This window comes from Acomys minous, assembly GCF_964271855.1.
Source record: "Acomys minous genome assembly, chromosome: 5".
Classification (NCBI taxonomy): domain Eukaryota; kingdom Metazoa; phylum Chordata; class Mammalia; order Rodentia; family Muridae; genus Acomys; species Acomys minous.
The window spans coordinates 26,209,064-26,221,690 of NC_140494.1; the positions used below are offsets into that span (position 1 = coordinate 26,209,064).

Genomic DNA, 12,627 nt, shown 5'->3' on the forward strand with positions numbered 1-12,627 from the left:
TGAAAAGTCTATATAAAGAGATTCTCCATGGCCTTGAGTGTGTGAGAGTGGATATATATGTGGGAGTCTTTCAATGTGTGAGTTTGTTTCTGTTTGTGTGTGTGTGTGTGTGTGTGTGTGTGTGTGTGCGTGTGTGTGTGTGTGTGTGTGTGTGTGTGTGTGAGAGAGAGAGAGAGAGAGAGAGAGAGAGAGAGAGAGAGAGAGAGAGAGAGAGAGAGAATGTAATTGAGTGCAGGAGAGGGTGTTTGCATGTGTGAGCTTGTTCTGTTGTGAGTGTGTGTGTGTGTGTGTGACAGATGTACTCTACCATGCCCCAGATGCTCTCACAGGCCCAGCATGTACTCTATCTATTACATCCCTGCCTCTCTTTTCATTTTTTTATTTTGATACAAGGCTTCACTTAGCTGTCCAGGCTGACCTTGAACCCACTTTGTAGGAAAAGGTAAGTCCTGAAACTTCAAACCCCCTGCCTCAGACTCCTAAATATGAGAATAGAGGCCATCAGGCCCAGTCCTCAATCCATCAACAGTGACTTTTTAAACTAATGCCCTGTGTTTGCCTCCAAGAGAAAAGGAAAAGTCTGTGTGTTTATCAGTTGTTTTGACATAGGAAAATTTCATAAAATGTTTTTTATAATAGATAAGCATACATGAAGTATCTCTGATTCTACATCTTTATAATGTTCTCTGTCTGAATAAATTCACAGATGAGATAAAGATATCATTGCCTTATAGTTTGAATAAGAAGCTCATGTGCTAGGCAGTCTTGATGGCTCCTGGGGTCAAGACTGCCAAGCCAGGAGACCCGAGTTTGACCTTCAGGACCCCGTGGTGGAAGGCAGGACAGTCATCCCACAGTTGTTGCCTGGCCTTCCCATACACCCCATGAAGCACTCTTGAAAACATGTATACAACAAACAAATAAATGTAATTTTAAAAATTTTAAATATTTGTACTTAGAACTAAACATAGTGGTGCACATATGTAATCCCAGCACTTGAAGATGGATGCAGGAGGATCAATAGTTCAAGGACAGATGTACAAGGGGGCAAGTCACTGTCCCAAAGAAGAACAAGAAGAAGAAGAAACAACAGCGATTATATTTAAATCCAGGCACATACTCCATTGTTTCGAACATAACTCTATGTAGAAATGTATCTGTATTCACAAGCTAGTCCTTGCAGGGCTAAATTCTGCTAATAAATGGTCATTTCCACTTCCTTTAATTAACTTTAATAAGGCAGATTTGGTGTAGCAGTTTGTTCTATTAAATCTAAGTTGTCTCCTCTTTCTTCCTAAATTTATGACCTCTAATTTCAGTGTGCCTCATATTTATCAAAGCCACAAAAAAAAAAAAGATCATGTCTTTGTTTCATGAGACTCAGGATGGCTGTAAAGTTGTTTCTTTGTCTCTTTCCTTGGGCCCTTTGGGTTGGTGAACTGTGGCGTGCTTTTCTTGTTGTCTTGGAGAGGGTGGGAAGGGAAGAAAGACAGACAGAAGGCCCTGTCTGCAGCCTCCACATGGCTGGCAGGCCTTGCCTAGTGTGAGGAGAGTGAGGGCCTGGAATGTGAACCATATTTTATGGCCATTCTTAGATGACAAGTTAGTTGGCTGCAGAGCCCAGAGAGGTAGGAGACCACTCTGCCTCCAGTGTTGAGTGGCAGGGCTAACAACCTTACTCCTTACATAAATAACTCAAAGCATGATCATTCAGAGCCAATTTTGAGGAACAAGTACAGTGCTGTAAGTATGTGACCGAGAGGGCAAAGTGGCACTGGAGGAAGCAGATGCAACTCTGCAGAGCCTGGAATGTTCTAGAAAATGCAGCAACTGCCAATAAGCTGGTACTTGTTGGAAGAAGATGAGCAGGGAGCAATTGTGAGGCAGAGCAGGTGTGACAGAACCCAGGGGAGAACTTGAAGGTTTACCTCTTGACAAAGAGGACACAATCTGGTGACATCATCAGAGGTAGAATGTAAGATGCCTGATAATACGCTCTGAGAAGAGCCGGAGACCATGGCAGGGTAGGGTGCAAAGACTGTACCCACTAAAGACTGGAGAATTGAATACAGTAGCTAATTTGTGGGCCACTTGGACCTGGCATCTTTGGCAGTATCATATGAGTCAGATCAAGGAGGTAGGGGAAGGACAGTCCAGGTGGAAAGATAGATTGCACTGTGGAGAGGTGTGTGACTGTGTGGGTTACTGGGGTGGCAGCCCACGGGGCAGGTTGATAAGAACATGGCCAGATAGGAGCTCAGGCTCTGAAAGCAGGCTTGGCAGAAGGCCCAGGCTGCCAGGCCGGTCTGCCCACACATCCCCCTGCAGGAGTGGGAGGCTGAGGCTCACTGACCTTTCTGGATCATTCACTTAAGTCACACTAAAGGAATAATCCACATTTGCACTCTTTTCTCCAACTGCACCCTGTTTTTGTTTTTGATTTTTAAAATTTCCATCCCTCGATTGAATATATGCCACATTTTAGCAGTGCTTTCTGAGAAACAATCAAATCATATCTAGCCTAAAACTTACCATCCACAGGCTGCCCTGTGCCTGTAAGTGACTGAGATGGATTTTCACTAGGACCTTAGCAGGGGGTGAAAAGTCAGAGGGGCTCAACCTTAAATCCCAGCTGCACAGACTGTGACCTTGGGCAAATCACATAACCTTTACCAGCCTCGATGTCTTCCTCCACAAAATGGTGGCCAATAATAGCGTCTGTCCTCAGGCTCCTTTCAGGAAACCAAGCCATCTCTTACACACAAGTAGTGAGTTCAGACATGCCTGTGGCAACAGCGACCGCTGTTCACAGAGCAGGGGAGTGGGTTACGAGGTGAGACCATGCCGCCCACAGAGGAAAAGACTCCTGTCAGGCAGGAAGTTACCCTGGGCAGCTTCAGTTTCATGTTGCTGTGTGATGTGCAGTAAGGCGGTCACTCGGCAATGTGGCACTGACCAATGAAATTCACATGACTTACGTGCATAACTTCATTTTCAAGGACTTGTGCCCCAAGTGGCATCTGAAGTTGGAGATACTGAGTTCAGAAAGGGGCTAGCGTTCACATTACAGAATTCTCCACGACCTCAAACTTCAAAAGATAGGTGAGAAATTCCTGAAGGAGTGCCTCTCACTCAGATAATTAAATGGTATTAACACCACATCTTATAAGGTCACTTGTTAAAAAAAAAAAAAATCTAAACTGGAAGGCTCAGCCCTTGACCCCTGCTGAAACTCCCTGGCAGGGTCTGTACTCCCAGGCTACATCCTGGAAGATTTTCCTCACTCCATCTTGTTCTTGCTTCCTTTCCCCACCTGTTCCTGATTGTCTGGGGCCCCGGCCCTAGCCTTGCTTCCTGGCCCTCTGACCCTGCAGGCAGATTCTGTTTCCGTCAAGCTGACCTCTGGCTTCCTTCTGTCTGCAGCTCAGCGTTCTGACCTGGGCCTGGAATCTGCCAGAGCGCCCCTTCAAGTTCACCCCACCTCCAGGAAGAGACCCAAGGCCCACAGATGCTTTCACCCTTGTAAGATTTCGAGCCACTTTAAAACTAAAAACACTGGGTGACTTTAGGACTTTAGGTTTGGTTATCAATGTGAACACAAATATAAATCGTGTGTCTCCGAAGGCCATGCGCGGAGAGGCTTGGCCTTCTCTAGGCATGCACACACGGGAAACCAGACCTCACTCAATACATAATTAAAGATTAGTAATGCAAGGTAGAGCGTGGCAGGTCTGAGTCAGGCAATAGTCAGAGGGAATCCATGGTAACGGTTGATTAGGGAAGGGCAGCCCAGTGGTGGTTTGAATATGTTCACATTAGGTAACACAGTGGTTCAGCCTTGCCTTGTTATGACTTCCCAAGACCTGTGTCCACACACTGGAACACATGGCAGCCTCTCCTCTGGTACAGATGAGGGAAACAAATACTGTCTTTTTTTTTTCTTCTTTACAGATGTGGAAAGTGAACTACAGCCATTGGCACTTGTGCAAAGCTATAACCTGTAAAAGTTGGAGCTGGAGTAGAGCCTTGGTAATCTAGGCCCAACTCCATGGTTTCAACACAGATCTTTCGTCCTGTTTAGTTTTGTCAACTGAATTCAAGCTAGGGTTACCACAGCTGAGAAAAATGTCTCCATTAATGCTGGCCTATAGAAAAGCCTGTGAGGTATTTTCTTAATTACCAACTGATGTGGGAGAGCCCAGGCCATTGTAGGTTGTGCCATCCTTGGGCAAGTGGTCTCCAGTGTCTCAGAAAGCAGACTGAGCAAGCCGTGAGGAGTAAGCCAGCAAGCAGCATTCCTGTTCCTCCGTGGGCTCTGCATCAGCTCCTGCCTCCAGGTTCCTGCCTTGAGTTCCTGCCCCACCTGCCCTTGGTGATGCCGTGGGACCTGAGAGTTGTCAGATGAAGTGAACCCGTCCCTCTCCACATTGCTTTTGGTCATGGTGTTGTCTCACAGCAGCAGAGGCCCTAACTAGGACGCCCTGCATCACGCTGCTTCCCAAAAGAAAAGTGTCATGCTGGCACCTTCCCGTTGCCATAGGTCTTTTAAATAATTTTTTAAAATGTAATTACATCTTTTTTCCCCCTTCCCTTTCTGCCCCTCAGCCCCTCCCATGTCCCTCTCCCTCCAACCCCTTCCACGTCCCCCTCTAACTTCATGGCCTCTTTTTCTTTGATTATTACGGTTACATATATGCATAAACCTATAAATACAACCTCCCGAGTCCACCTAGTATTGCTTGTATGAATGTGGTTTATCAGGACTGATCATTTGCTCTTTGACAGCCAATCAGAAGGTTCCTCCCTTAGGAAGAGCCTTCTCCAGGCAACCCCTTAATTCCCTGTAGTTCTATGTCCAGTGGGGGGGGGGGGGAGCTGAGGGGGTAGGGGGAGGTAGTGGGGCAGCAATCTCCCCCTTCCGCACTAGCACGTCTGCTGGTTCTGTCTTTGTTCAGCTCTTACTTAGGCAGCAATACTGCTTCCGTGTCCTGGGTGTAGCTCTTGTGTCGTCTCAGGAGACACAATCTCTTGGCAGACTTCCTGATCCTCTGACGCTTACAAACTTCCTGCTCCCTCTTCCAACATGTTCCCTGAGCCTTAGACGCAGGGTTTTGTGTTGTAGATGTATCCACGGCAGCTGGGCATGCAACCGTCAGTTGGCCTCTGTATTTTGACCAGTTGTGGTTTTCTGTGATGCTCTCTACTGCTGCAGAGAGAGGCTTCTATAATGAAGGCTGAGAGCTACACTTACCTCACTTTTCTGTGGCTATGAGGGTAAACATTTTTGTTTATTTTGTGTTTGTTTGTTTGTTTGTTTACATGCTTGCTTGTTGTATGAGATTCTTCAAGCCGGGCGTGAGTTTAGTGGACATGGGCAAATACCACTTCAAAGGGATGACTGACTGTTTTCAAATGTTGAAAGAAAAAAGCAGCAAGCCAGAAGCACAAGATAATAAGAGCTTTCTCGTCCATTAACTAAAGCTTGCTACCTGCAAGCCAAGAGACAGCATAAGCTCCAGCAAATGCCCCTGTCTGTCCATATTTGGACACCTAGTTTAGACAACCCTAAATTAGGTGTCCTGAGCTTTACCAGAATCCTCAGTCTGGGTTTTCATTTTGCTTAACTTTATGGAGATGTTACTAACTCAAAATCCCCTGAGAACCTGCCTTGGGTTTTGCTGGGCTTGTCTGTTTTATAGAAACTGCAGTGGCTTGAGTTTGTAGCTAGCATGCCTGTGACCCATCACCTACATCCAAGTAATCTTGGAGTGGGGACAGTTAGATGTTCCCACAACTTCCGGTTTATGGTTTGGACTCTGCTGGCCAAATGAGAAGAGCAGATATGTGATCCTGATGGAGTCTCAAAACACTGGCTCCGAAAGGAAAAATCATGAACAATGTCTTCTCGAAAACTTTTGGTCAAAACCACTGTTACTGTTGATCCAAATATACTATATTTTATTAGTACAAATAATTAAAAAAAAACACTTTTATGTTTTTTTCTATATGAATGTTGCTCAGACACAGATCACCATGGGCACTGCCTACTTCCCTGCCTCTGCTTTCCTTTCTTTAAAATGAGTGAAAGAGTTACAGAAACCAAGCTGGGAGCATCCCTTGATCTTGGACATAAACACATAAATACCAACCATAACATATGTCATAGCAGTGCAGCAAGGGAAAACTCAGGTCTGTGGAGAGAGAGGGGTCCATTTATAAGCATCCACATTTTTTAAACACTCATTTAAAAAAATGTCGAATTCATTATCTTCATTGCTAGTAAAAAAGGCTGCATCCTTCGAATTCCATGCCAACACACACGTTTGTTGAGATACTCCCTCTGAGAACCGCTTCTCTGTGGGCTCCAACTCTTAAAGATGCTTCCAGACCGAGGGAGCTGACTGAGCACACACCACCGTAGCACACTGGGAAGGGACCAACCCTGTCCAAAGCAAATAACTCCCTTGCCTCCACATTCCTGAGTGGCTAGGCATGTTCTTCCTACTCTTAGATGCCTGTAATTCCTTGTCATGGAGTCAATTATGACAAGTCGGAGCCAACGTACTGAGTTTTTCCCTTACAAATGGCCCTTCTGAAATGGGAGCGGCACATGTGGCTGTCATTGCTGGCAGCCTCCCCTGTCCTCACCCTCTGCTGGCCTCAATGCAATTTAGACACTTCTCTAGCTTTCCCAAGAAGTGTCATGGAGAACCAGCATGCCTCGCTGAGGATACCTTAGGGTCAGGGACCCTCTTATGGTTTGAAGGTCAAATATCTCTTCCTGTTCTGAAAGCTTGCTCCTGGATCTGTGCCTCTATTTTTGAAGGCTGTGGAGCCATAAGAAAGTTGGTCCACACTGTAGAATTAGGTTGCTGGTGGTGGGCCTGGCCACAGTTCTGGTTTGGTTTTCTTTCCGGGCCACTGCCACATAAGGGGTCTATGCCATATACTCCCACCACAATGAATGCCACCACAGACAGCTGCTCTGCTACCATGCCTTCCTCACCACAAGGACCTGAAAGCCCTCTGAACCAAAATATATTCTTCCTTCATTAAGTTGCTCTTGTTATCTGTTTTGTTCCAGAGATGAAAAGCAACGAGCTCGTCGCCATGTCTGCAGCACCTGGTGGAGGCCCTAACATAGCAGCAGGTGTCTGATACTGATGTTGAGATTAATGAAAAGCAACAGAAGTCCCACTGTACCTGTTTCCGCTCCACCTCCCCAGCATCTCTTCAGCCCCCACAGCCTTACCTCACTTAGTCCTTTCCCGTTCGTAGCTTCTCCACTGGCCCTTTCTGATCCGGGATCGTCCCTCATTGGTCCCACTATCCAGGACGTCTTTCTTCCATGTAGTTATGAGCTTGGTCCTCGTTGCTGTCCCGTCTACCATCTTCCTACCCATGCTTCACCCTGCAGGGGATCCTCTTCAAGGTGCGTCTTCCTCTTGCACCAGCAGAGGTTATAGTAAGAACATGCTCCTCTTATGAAATTCTTGTATCATTTATGTGCTTGTCATTTTTTCTGTTCCAAGTAAAAAATAAGCTCTCAGAGGGAGGGCAAAAGACCTGGCTTCTTATTTGTAACAAGTGTGGTCTCTGTGTGCATATGTAGTCCATTTCTGTGGCTAATGACAAAATGATGTGGATAGGTTGGAAAGAAAAGGGGCTTATTTTTGACCTATGGTTCTGGTCCAAGGTCAAGAACCTTAGAGAAAGCCTTCTTGGTGGCAGCTCTGAGGTGGTATAGGACCTCACATGGTGAGAGATGGGGGTGTGTAGGTAAACTTGCCAAACTAGCTTTTCAGAAAAATCCATCCTGAGATAACTCATTAACTGAATAGGTTAATGCATTCATGAGGGCACAGCCCCATAGTGGGGATGGAGTTTCTGCACAAGATGCACCATATTCACACCATGGAAGAAGCTCACTCTTTATGTGATAGTCTAGAGATGTCTGTGACTTCCAAGCAATGACAAAGCCCCCAAAACACTGGAATTTGTGCTTAAATATGAATGTGCTAGTAATTAAGGGAACTAAGTTGTTACCTTGTTTTTCCATAGACAGAGGCTGAATAGAAGAAGTGACATTTGGTGGGTTTTGATGTTTTCCTTTCTTAAGACATTACTCTATTGAGTACAAACAAAATTTAGACAGAATCTAGAAACGTTCCCTCATTTTTTCCAGCAATGTGCAAAGAAAAAGAATTCCTATTTTGTTAGATTTTTTTTTCTCCCTTCCAACTTCTTCTGAACTTCTTCCACTTCCGAACAAACCCTCCCCACCCTCCACAAACACACAGATGCACATTGTATAATAGGGGGTTCAATGGTCAAAAGTATATGATTTACGGCTGCAGATCTATTTTTTGTAATGGTTTTCTGCTTTAAAAGCCAGTTCCAAAAGCTCCATTCCTTCTCCAGTGCACTGACTTTAGTAATATTGCAAATCTCCATTCTCATCCTGGGAACCTCATTTTTATTTGATTTTGTTGGCGCTGCTCTATTGGAACGCATATCGCTTGGGCCCCTGTGGAGAACTGAGCAGGTGTGAGGAAAGCAAAGCATCTTTTGTTAATAGACGTTCACCCTGGGAGCTCATGAAAACACTGTCATTCCAATTGCTTTTATGAAAATTCTGTAAATTCCCATGTTGTGAATTTCTAGCCGAGCCCGGGAGACCAACCGTCCTTAGCACAAGCCAAAGATATGATTGTTGCTATGACCGAAATAAACATTTTGCTTGCTTTCTCACAAAAACAAATTCAGATATTTAATTAGAATATTTAAACTGTAGAAGAATCATATGAACGTTGACCTTGGCTCTTCTGGCTGAAATGGGGCTGTCAGAGAGATCACCTTGTAGTAGAAAGACTATTTGGCCTCCTTGGGCAACTTCTCCAAGCATCAATGAAAATGTAACCATCCTCTGCCTGGGTTCAAGATGGCTGGACAATCGCATTGCCCACACCCAGGCCAAGTCACACTCACACTTTACAACCAAGAGACCATGCACAGGCCCCTCAACCTCTTAGTGGAAGAGTGTGATACATCAATCTTCTGTGTCTTCCTAGGCCCCTTGGATCAGTGGGGCAGGGGTAGGGCAAGTCATACTTTCCCCCTGGCTTGGGGCCAGACATATATGGTGCTGCACTCTCTCAGTTGAAAGCAAAGATGTAGCTTGGTAGATTACAGAACTGTGTGTGTCATTAGAAAAGGATGCCAGAATGCTTTATTTAAAACTTTGTTTTCTCAGGTTGTATTGCCCAAGTGTATCTTGGCATAGACAACTTCAGATTCAAAAATTCCAAGACGTAAAGTGGGTTTCACATAGCCGAGGCTATTATATTTGGTTGTATGCCACTAACACCTTTCTCCCTTCTTGCTTACTAAGGAGTGAAGTGATGACTGAATTTCTACTAAAATTTTCACTCTCTTCTTGCAAACCACAGGGTCTGTTCCTGACAGACTCATCTGTCTGCTCCAAAATAAGAGGCATGGGAGTTCAGAGTGGAGTGGGACCAGAGGGGGGTTGCTTAGATAAAGCCTTTAGAGTTGACTCTTTCACCATTCAAGGACAGCTTCAGAAGAGCGATCTAGCAGGCTGCTCTGATAAACTTGCCAAGTTGTTCATACTTGGCTAGAACCCACAGGCTCTTCAGAGGCACATCTTTCCCCCACGGAGTGATTGAGGATGGGTCTGTAAGAGCTGAGCACACTCACTTTCTGTCCTTGGGAGTTTTCAGGATGAAGACGGACTTTCATAAAGGACCCATGACAACGGACGGCAAGCCCTCTCCGTGGCCACTCAGCCATGCTGAAGTGGAGGTAACCTCTAAGAAGATGCAGCCTTTCCTAACAGCTCTTGTGGTTTCCTGTGCTGTGTGGCAGCTGGCTAGAGAACTAACCAGACCCCGGTTATTTTCCCCCACAGACTCTCATGGGGGAATTTCTGTACTTTCTTTTTTTTTAATGTACTTTTTTTTTTTAAGCATCAAAGTTTGGTTGTCCATATCCTTGACCTTGTCTGGGAATACAGGCCTGAGGGAGGAGACCAAGTCTGGTCCCCCCATGAAGATTCTAGCCCTTGCCAATTACCTAAGCTAGTGGGCCCGAGTACAGCTGCCTGTCCCCAGTGATATTTCCTTATTTCTACACTTACATTACCTCAGCCTTCCTTGCTTCTATGAGCAGTGTTGGGATTTAATTTAGGTCCCCTAGGCATACAGGGTAAGAATTTAGCTGTAAACTATTGAGAATAAGAAAACTGGTGTCCAGCAAGCCATCACTACATGACACCAATAGAGAAAGAGAGAGGCCATGTGGTTCTCACAGGTACTTAAACCTCATTGCCTAAGTGGGCTAGGTGTGGTGGTACATTCAGGGAACTCGAACAGGACTTTAAGTTCAAAGAAACCTAGGTCGCATAGTGAACCCCTGTTTCAAAACACAAAACAAGACCGAGAGAGGGCTCAGTGGTTACGAGTGCATGTCCAGCAGCTTATGACTGTTTGTAACTCCAGTACAACAGTCACTTAGGGTTGGTTTACATTGCAGGATCTTTTTGTTTTGTTTTGTTTTGTTCTCTGTTTTATTTTAGCATTTATTTGTATTAAGTGTGTGTGCATCACACACATGCTTGTTTGAGTGTGGGTGCCCTTGGAGACCAGAGGCATTAGCTCCAGTGACTGTTGTTGAAATATACCAATAAAACGGTCTGGCTCCTACAAGGTGATGCATGGTAATGGGGGGGGGGGAGGGAGTGAGGAGGGGGGGAGGAAGGGGGGTGGGGAGGGGGAGGAGGAAGGGTAGTGGGGAGGGGGAGGAGGAGATAGCAGGAAGCTGTTCCCAGGCCCAGTGGGGCCTTGCAAGGGTTTTGCCTCAGTTGTCTGCTCACCTTTTCTTCACAGGCAGCGGATGAACACGAAGAGCAGCTTGGCCGAGCAAGAAAGCATTCACGCTGCAGATGTCCTACGCGGGTCCTGTCATCCCAAGGAAGCCATCTTTATTTTCAGCGCAAAGCTAGAGGATGCACTGGCCATGAGTACATTACGGAATTAGGAAGCCAGGGCTTTAAAAAAGGACACTCACACGGAGCAGGAGAGCTGAGATGGGGCTGGGAAGATGCTAGCACAACATCTCTTTTCTCCAGCAGCTCAGCTACAGGAAAAGCACCGCTGCTGGCCCCCTATGCCAGACCTGAGAGGAGCTGGTGTTCTTTAGCTGTGTCCTTACAATACCCTCTCAGTGCCTGCCTCTCTGTCCACGGCCACAGAAATTTGAACCTAGAGTTGTATAAAATACACGAATGCTGTGGTTTTGGTGCGTTGACCCACATTTATGCCCTAGTTACTACATAGCTAGGTGTGTTAGGTACCTTGTATTTGTATTAATGTCAATTCTATTATTAATGCCAAGGCTTTTCCAGACTCTATAAATGTTGTATATAATGGGATCGTTGTTTTCATTTATCACCAGAGCATCTAAATTCTTAGATAATAAATAATAAAACCGAAACCTGTGATGGGACGCCAAAAATTAATATGGAGAAGAAAGGAGATGTTTTGTGGTGCTGGTCAAAGCACAGATTCCTAGGCCACGCTTGCAGAAACGCTGGGTTAGTTAGTGGGTCTGGGAGGAACTGAAAACTCAAAACTGTTAATTTGCACCTGAGGTGATCATGACAGTTGCGGGGGGGGGGGGGGGGGGGAGACACACTGTCCTAAACCCCACCCCACCCCCCATCTTCAAATTTAGTGTGCGTGGACTCCAGAGGCCCAGCCGTGGATTCCTAGTTGTCATCATCCCCCGTAGCTCAAGAATCACCTCCCACGAGCCCAGATCCCTGCCGTTCCTATGGCATCCTTTATTGTCTCCACTGGTCCTGCCATTTCATCACATGGAGCTAAAACTGATACCCTGGATGACTCCACCTAAAGAATGAATTCACTTACATGCATATTTGAAAAATGTCATGTAGTTCTAAAACAGAAGTCCAGACCTACTTGCCCTTAGATGAAGACTCTCCAGATCTCCCCACACCTCCTAGACAAGGCAAGTCACTCTCAGTCCCTAGGAGATGTGTGCTAGAAAGTTCCTTGGGGTGGCGCAGAATCATTGAAAGGTTCAGCCTCCAGATGGCCTCCCCGCACCCGCCTCCCCATTGAGGGAGTGCTCTTTTTCTTTAGATCAATTAATTCCTTTTTTTTTTCTCAAGAATTCTTGGGTTTGCCCCATCGCTTTGATTTTCAATGTCCCCACCTGTTTTGTGGGATCAGGGTTTCCTTACTTCTCTGGCTCCTAAGCCTTGGGATCAGCCATAAATACCCTCCCACTCACCGACTCCTGAAGCAAGCCACAATCCTTTAATCCTTTTGAAGTTGGAAACAGCTGGAAACAGGCTGACTGTAGAAAGAGCAAACAGAGACCAGTCCCTCTGGCTACTTTGTTCCATCAAGCATTTGGCCACGTTGTTGTGGCTGGTGTGTCTTGGATGTCCTGTGATCTGGGAAGCCACTCCCAGGGCCACCTTCTTAAATCCAGGCCTCATTCTCCTGGGTCTCTCTCTCTTCCTCTCCCTCCCTCCCTCCCTCCCTCCCTCCCTCCCTCTCTCTCTCTCTTTCTCTTTAT

General features: G+C 45.9%; 1 long non-coding RNA gene across 1 annotated transcript; it reads left to right on the top strand.

Moving 5' to 3' along the window:
* Positions 1–5,090: 5,090 nt before the first annotated feature.
* Positions 5,091–11,500, top strand: LOC311598543. The gene is made up of 5 exons (XR_014779563.1): positions 5,091–5,274; positions 7,085–7,150; positions 9,744–9,825; positions 10,598–10,728; positions 10,908–11,500. It is a non-coding gene; the product is annotated as an uncharacterized lncRNA (long non-coding RNA).
* Positions 11,501–12,627: the final 1,127 nt, after the last annotated feature.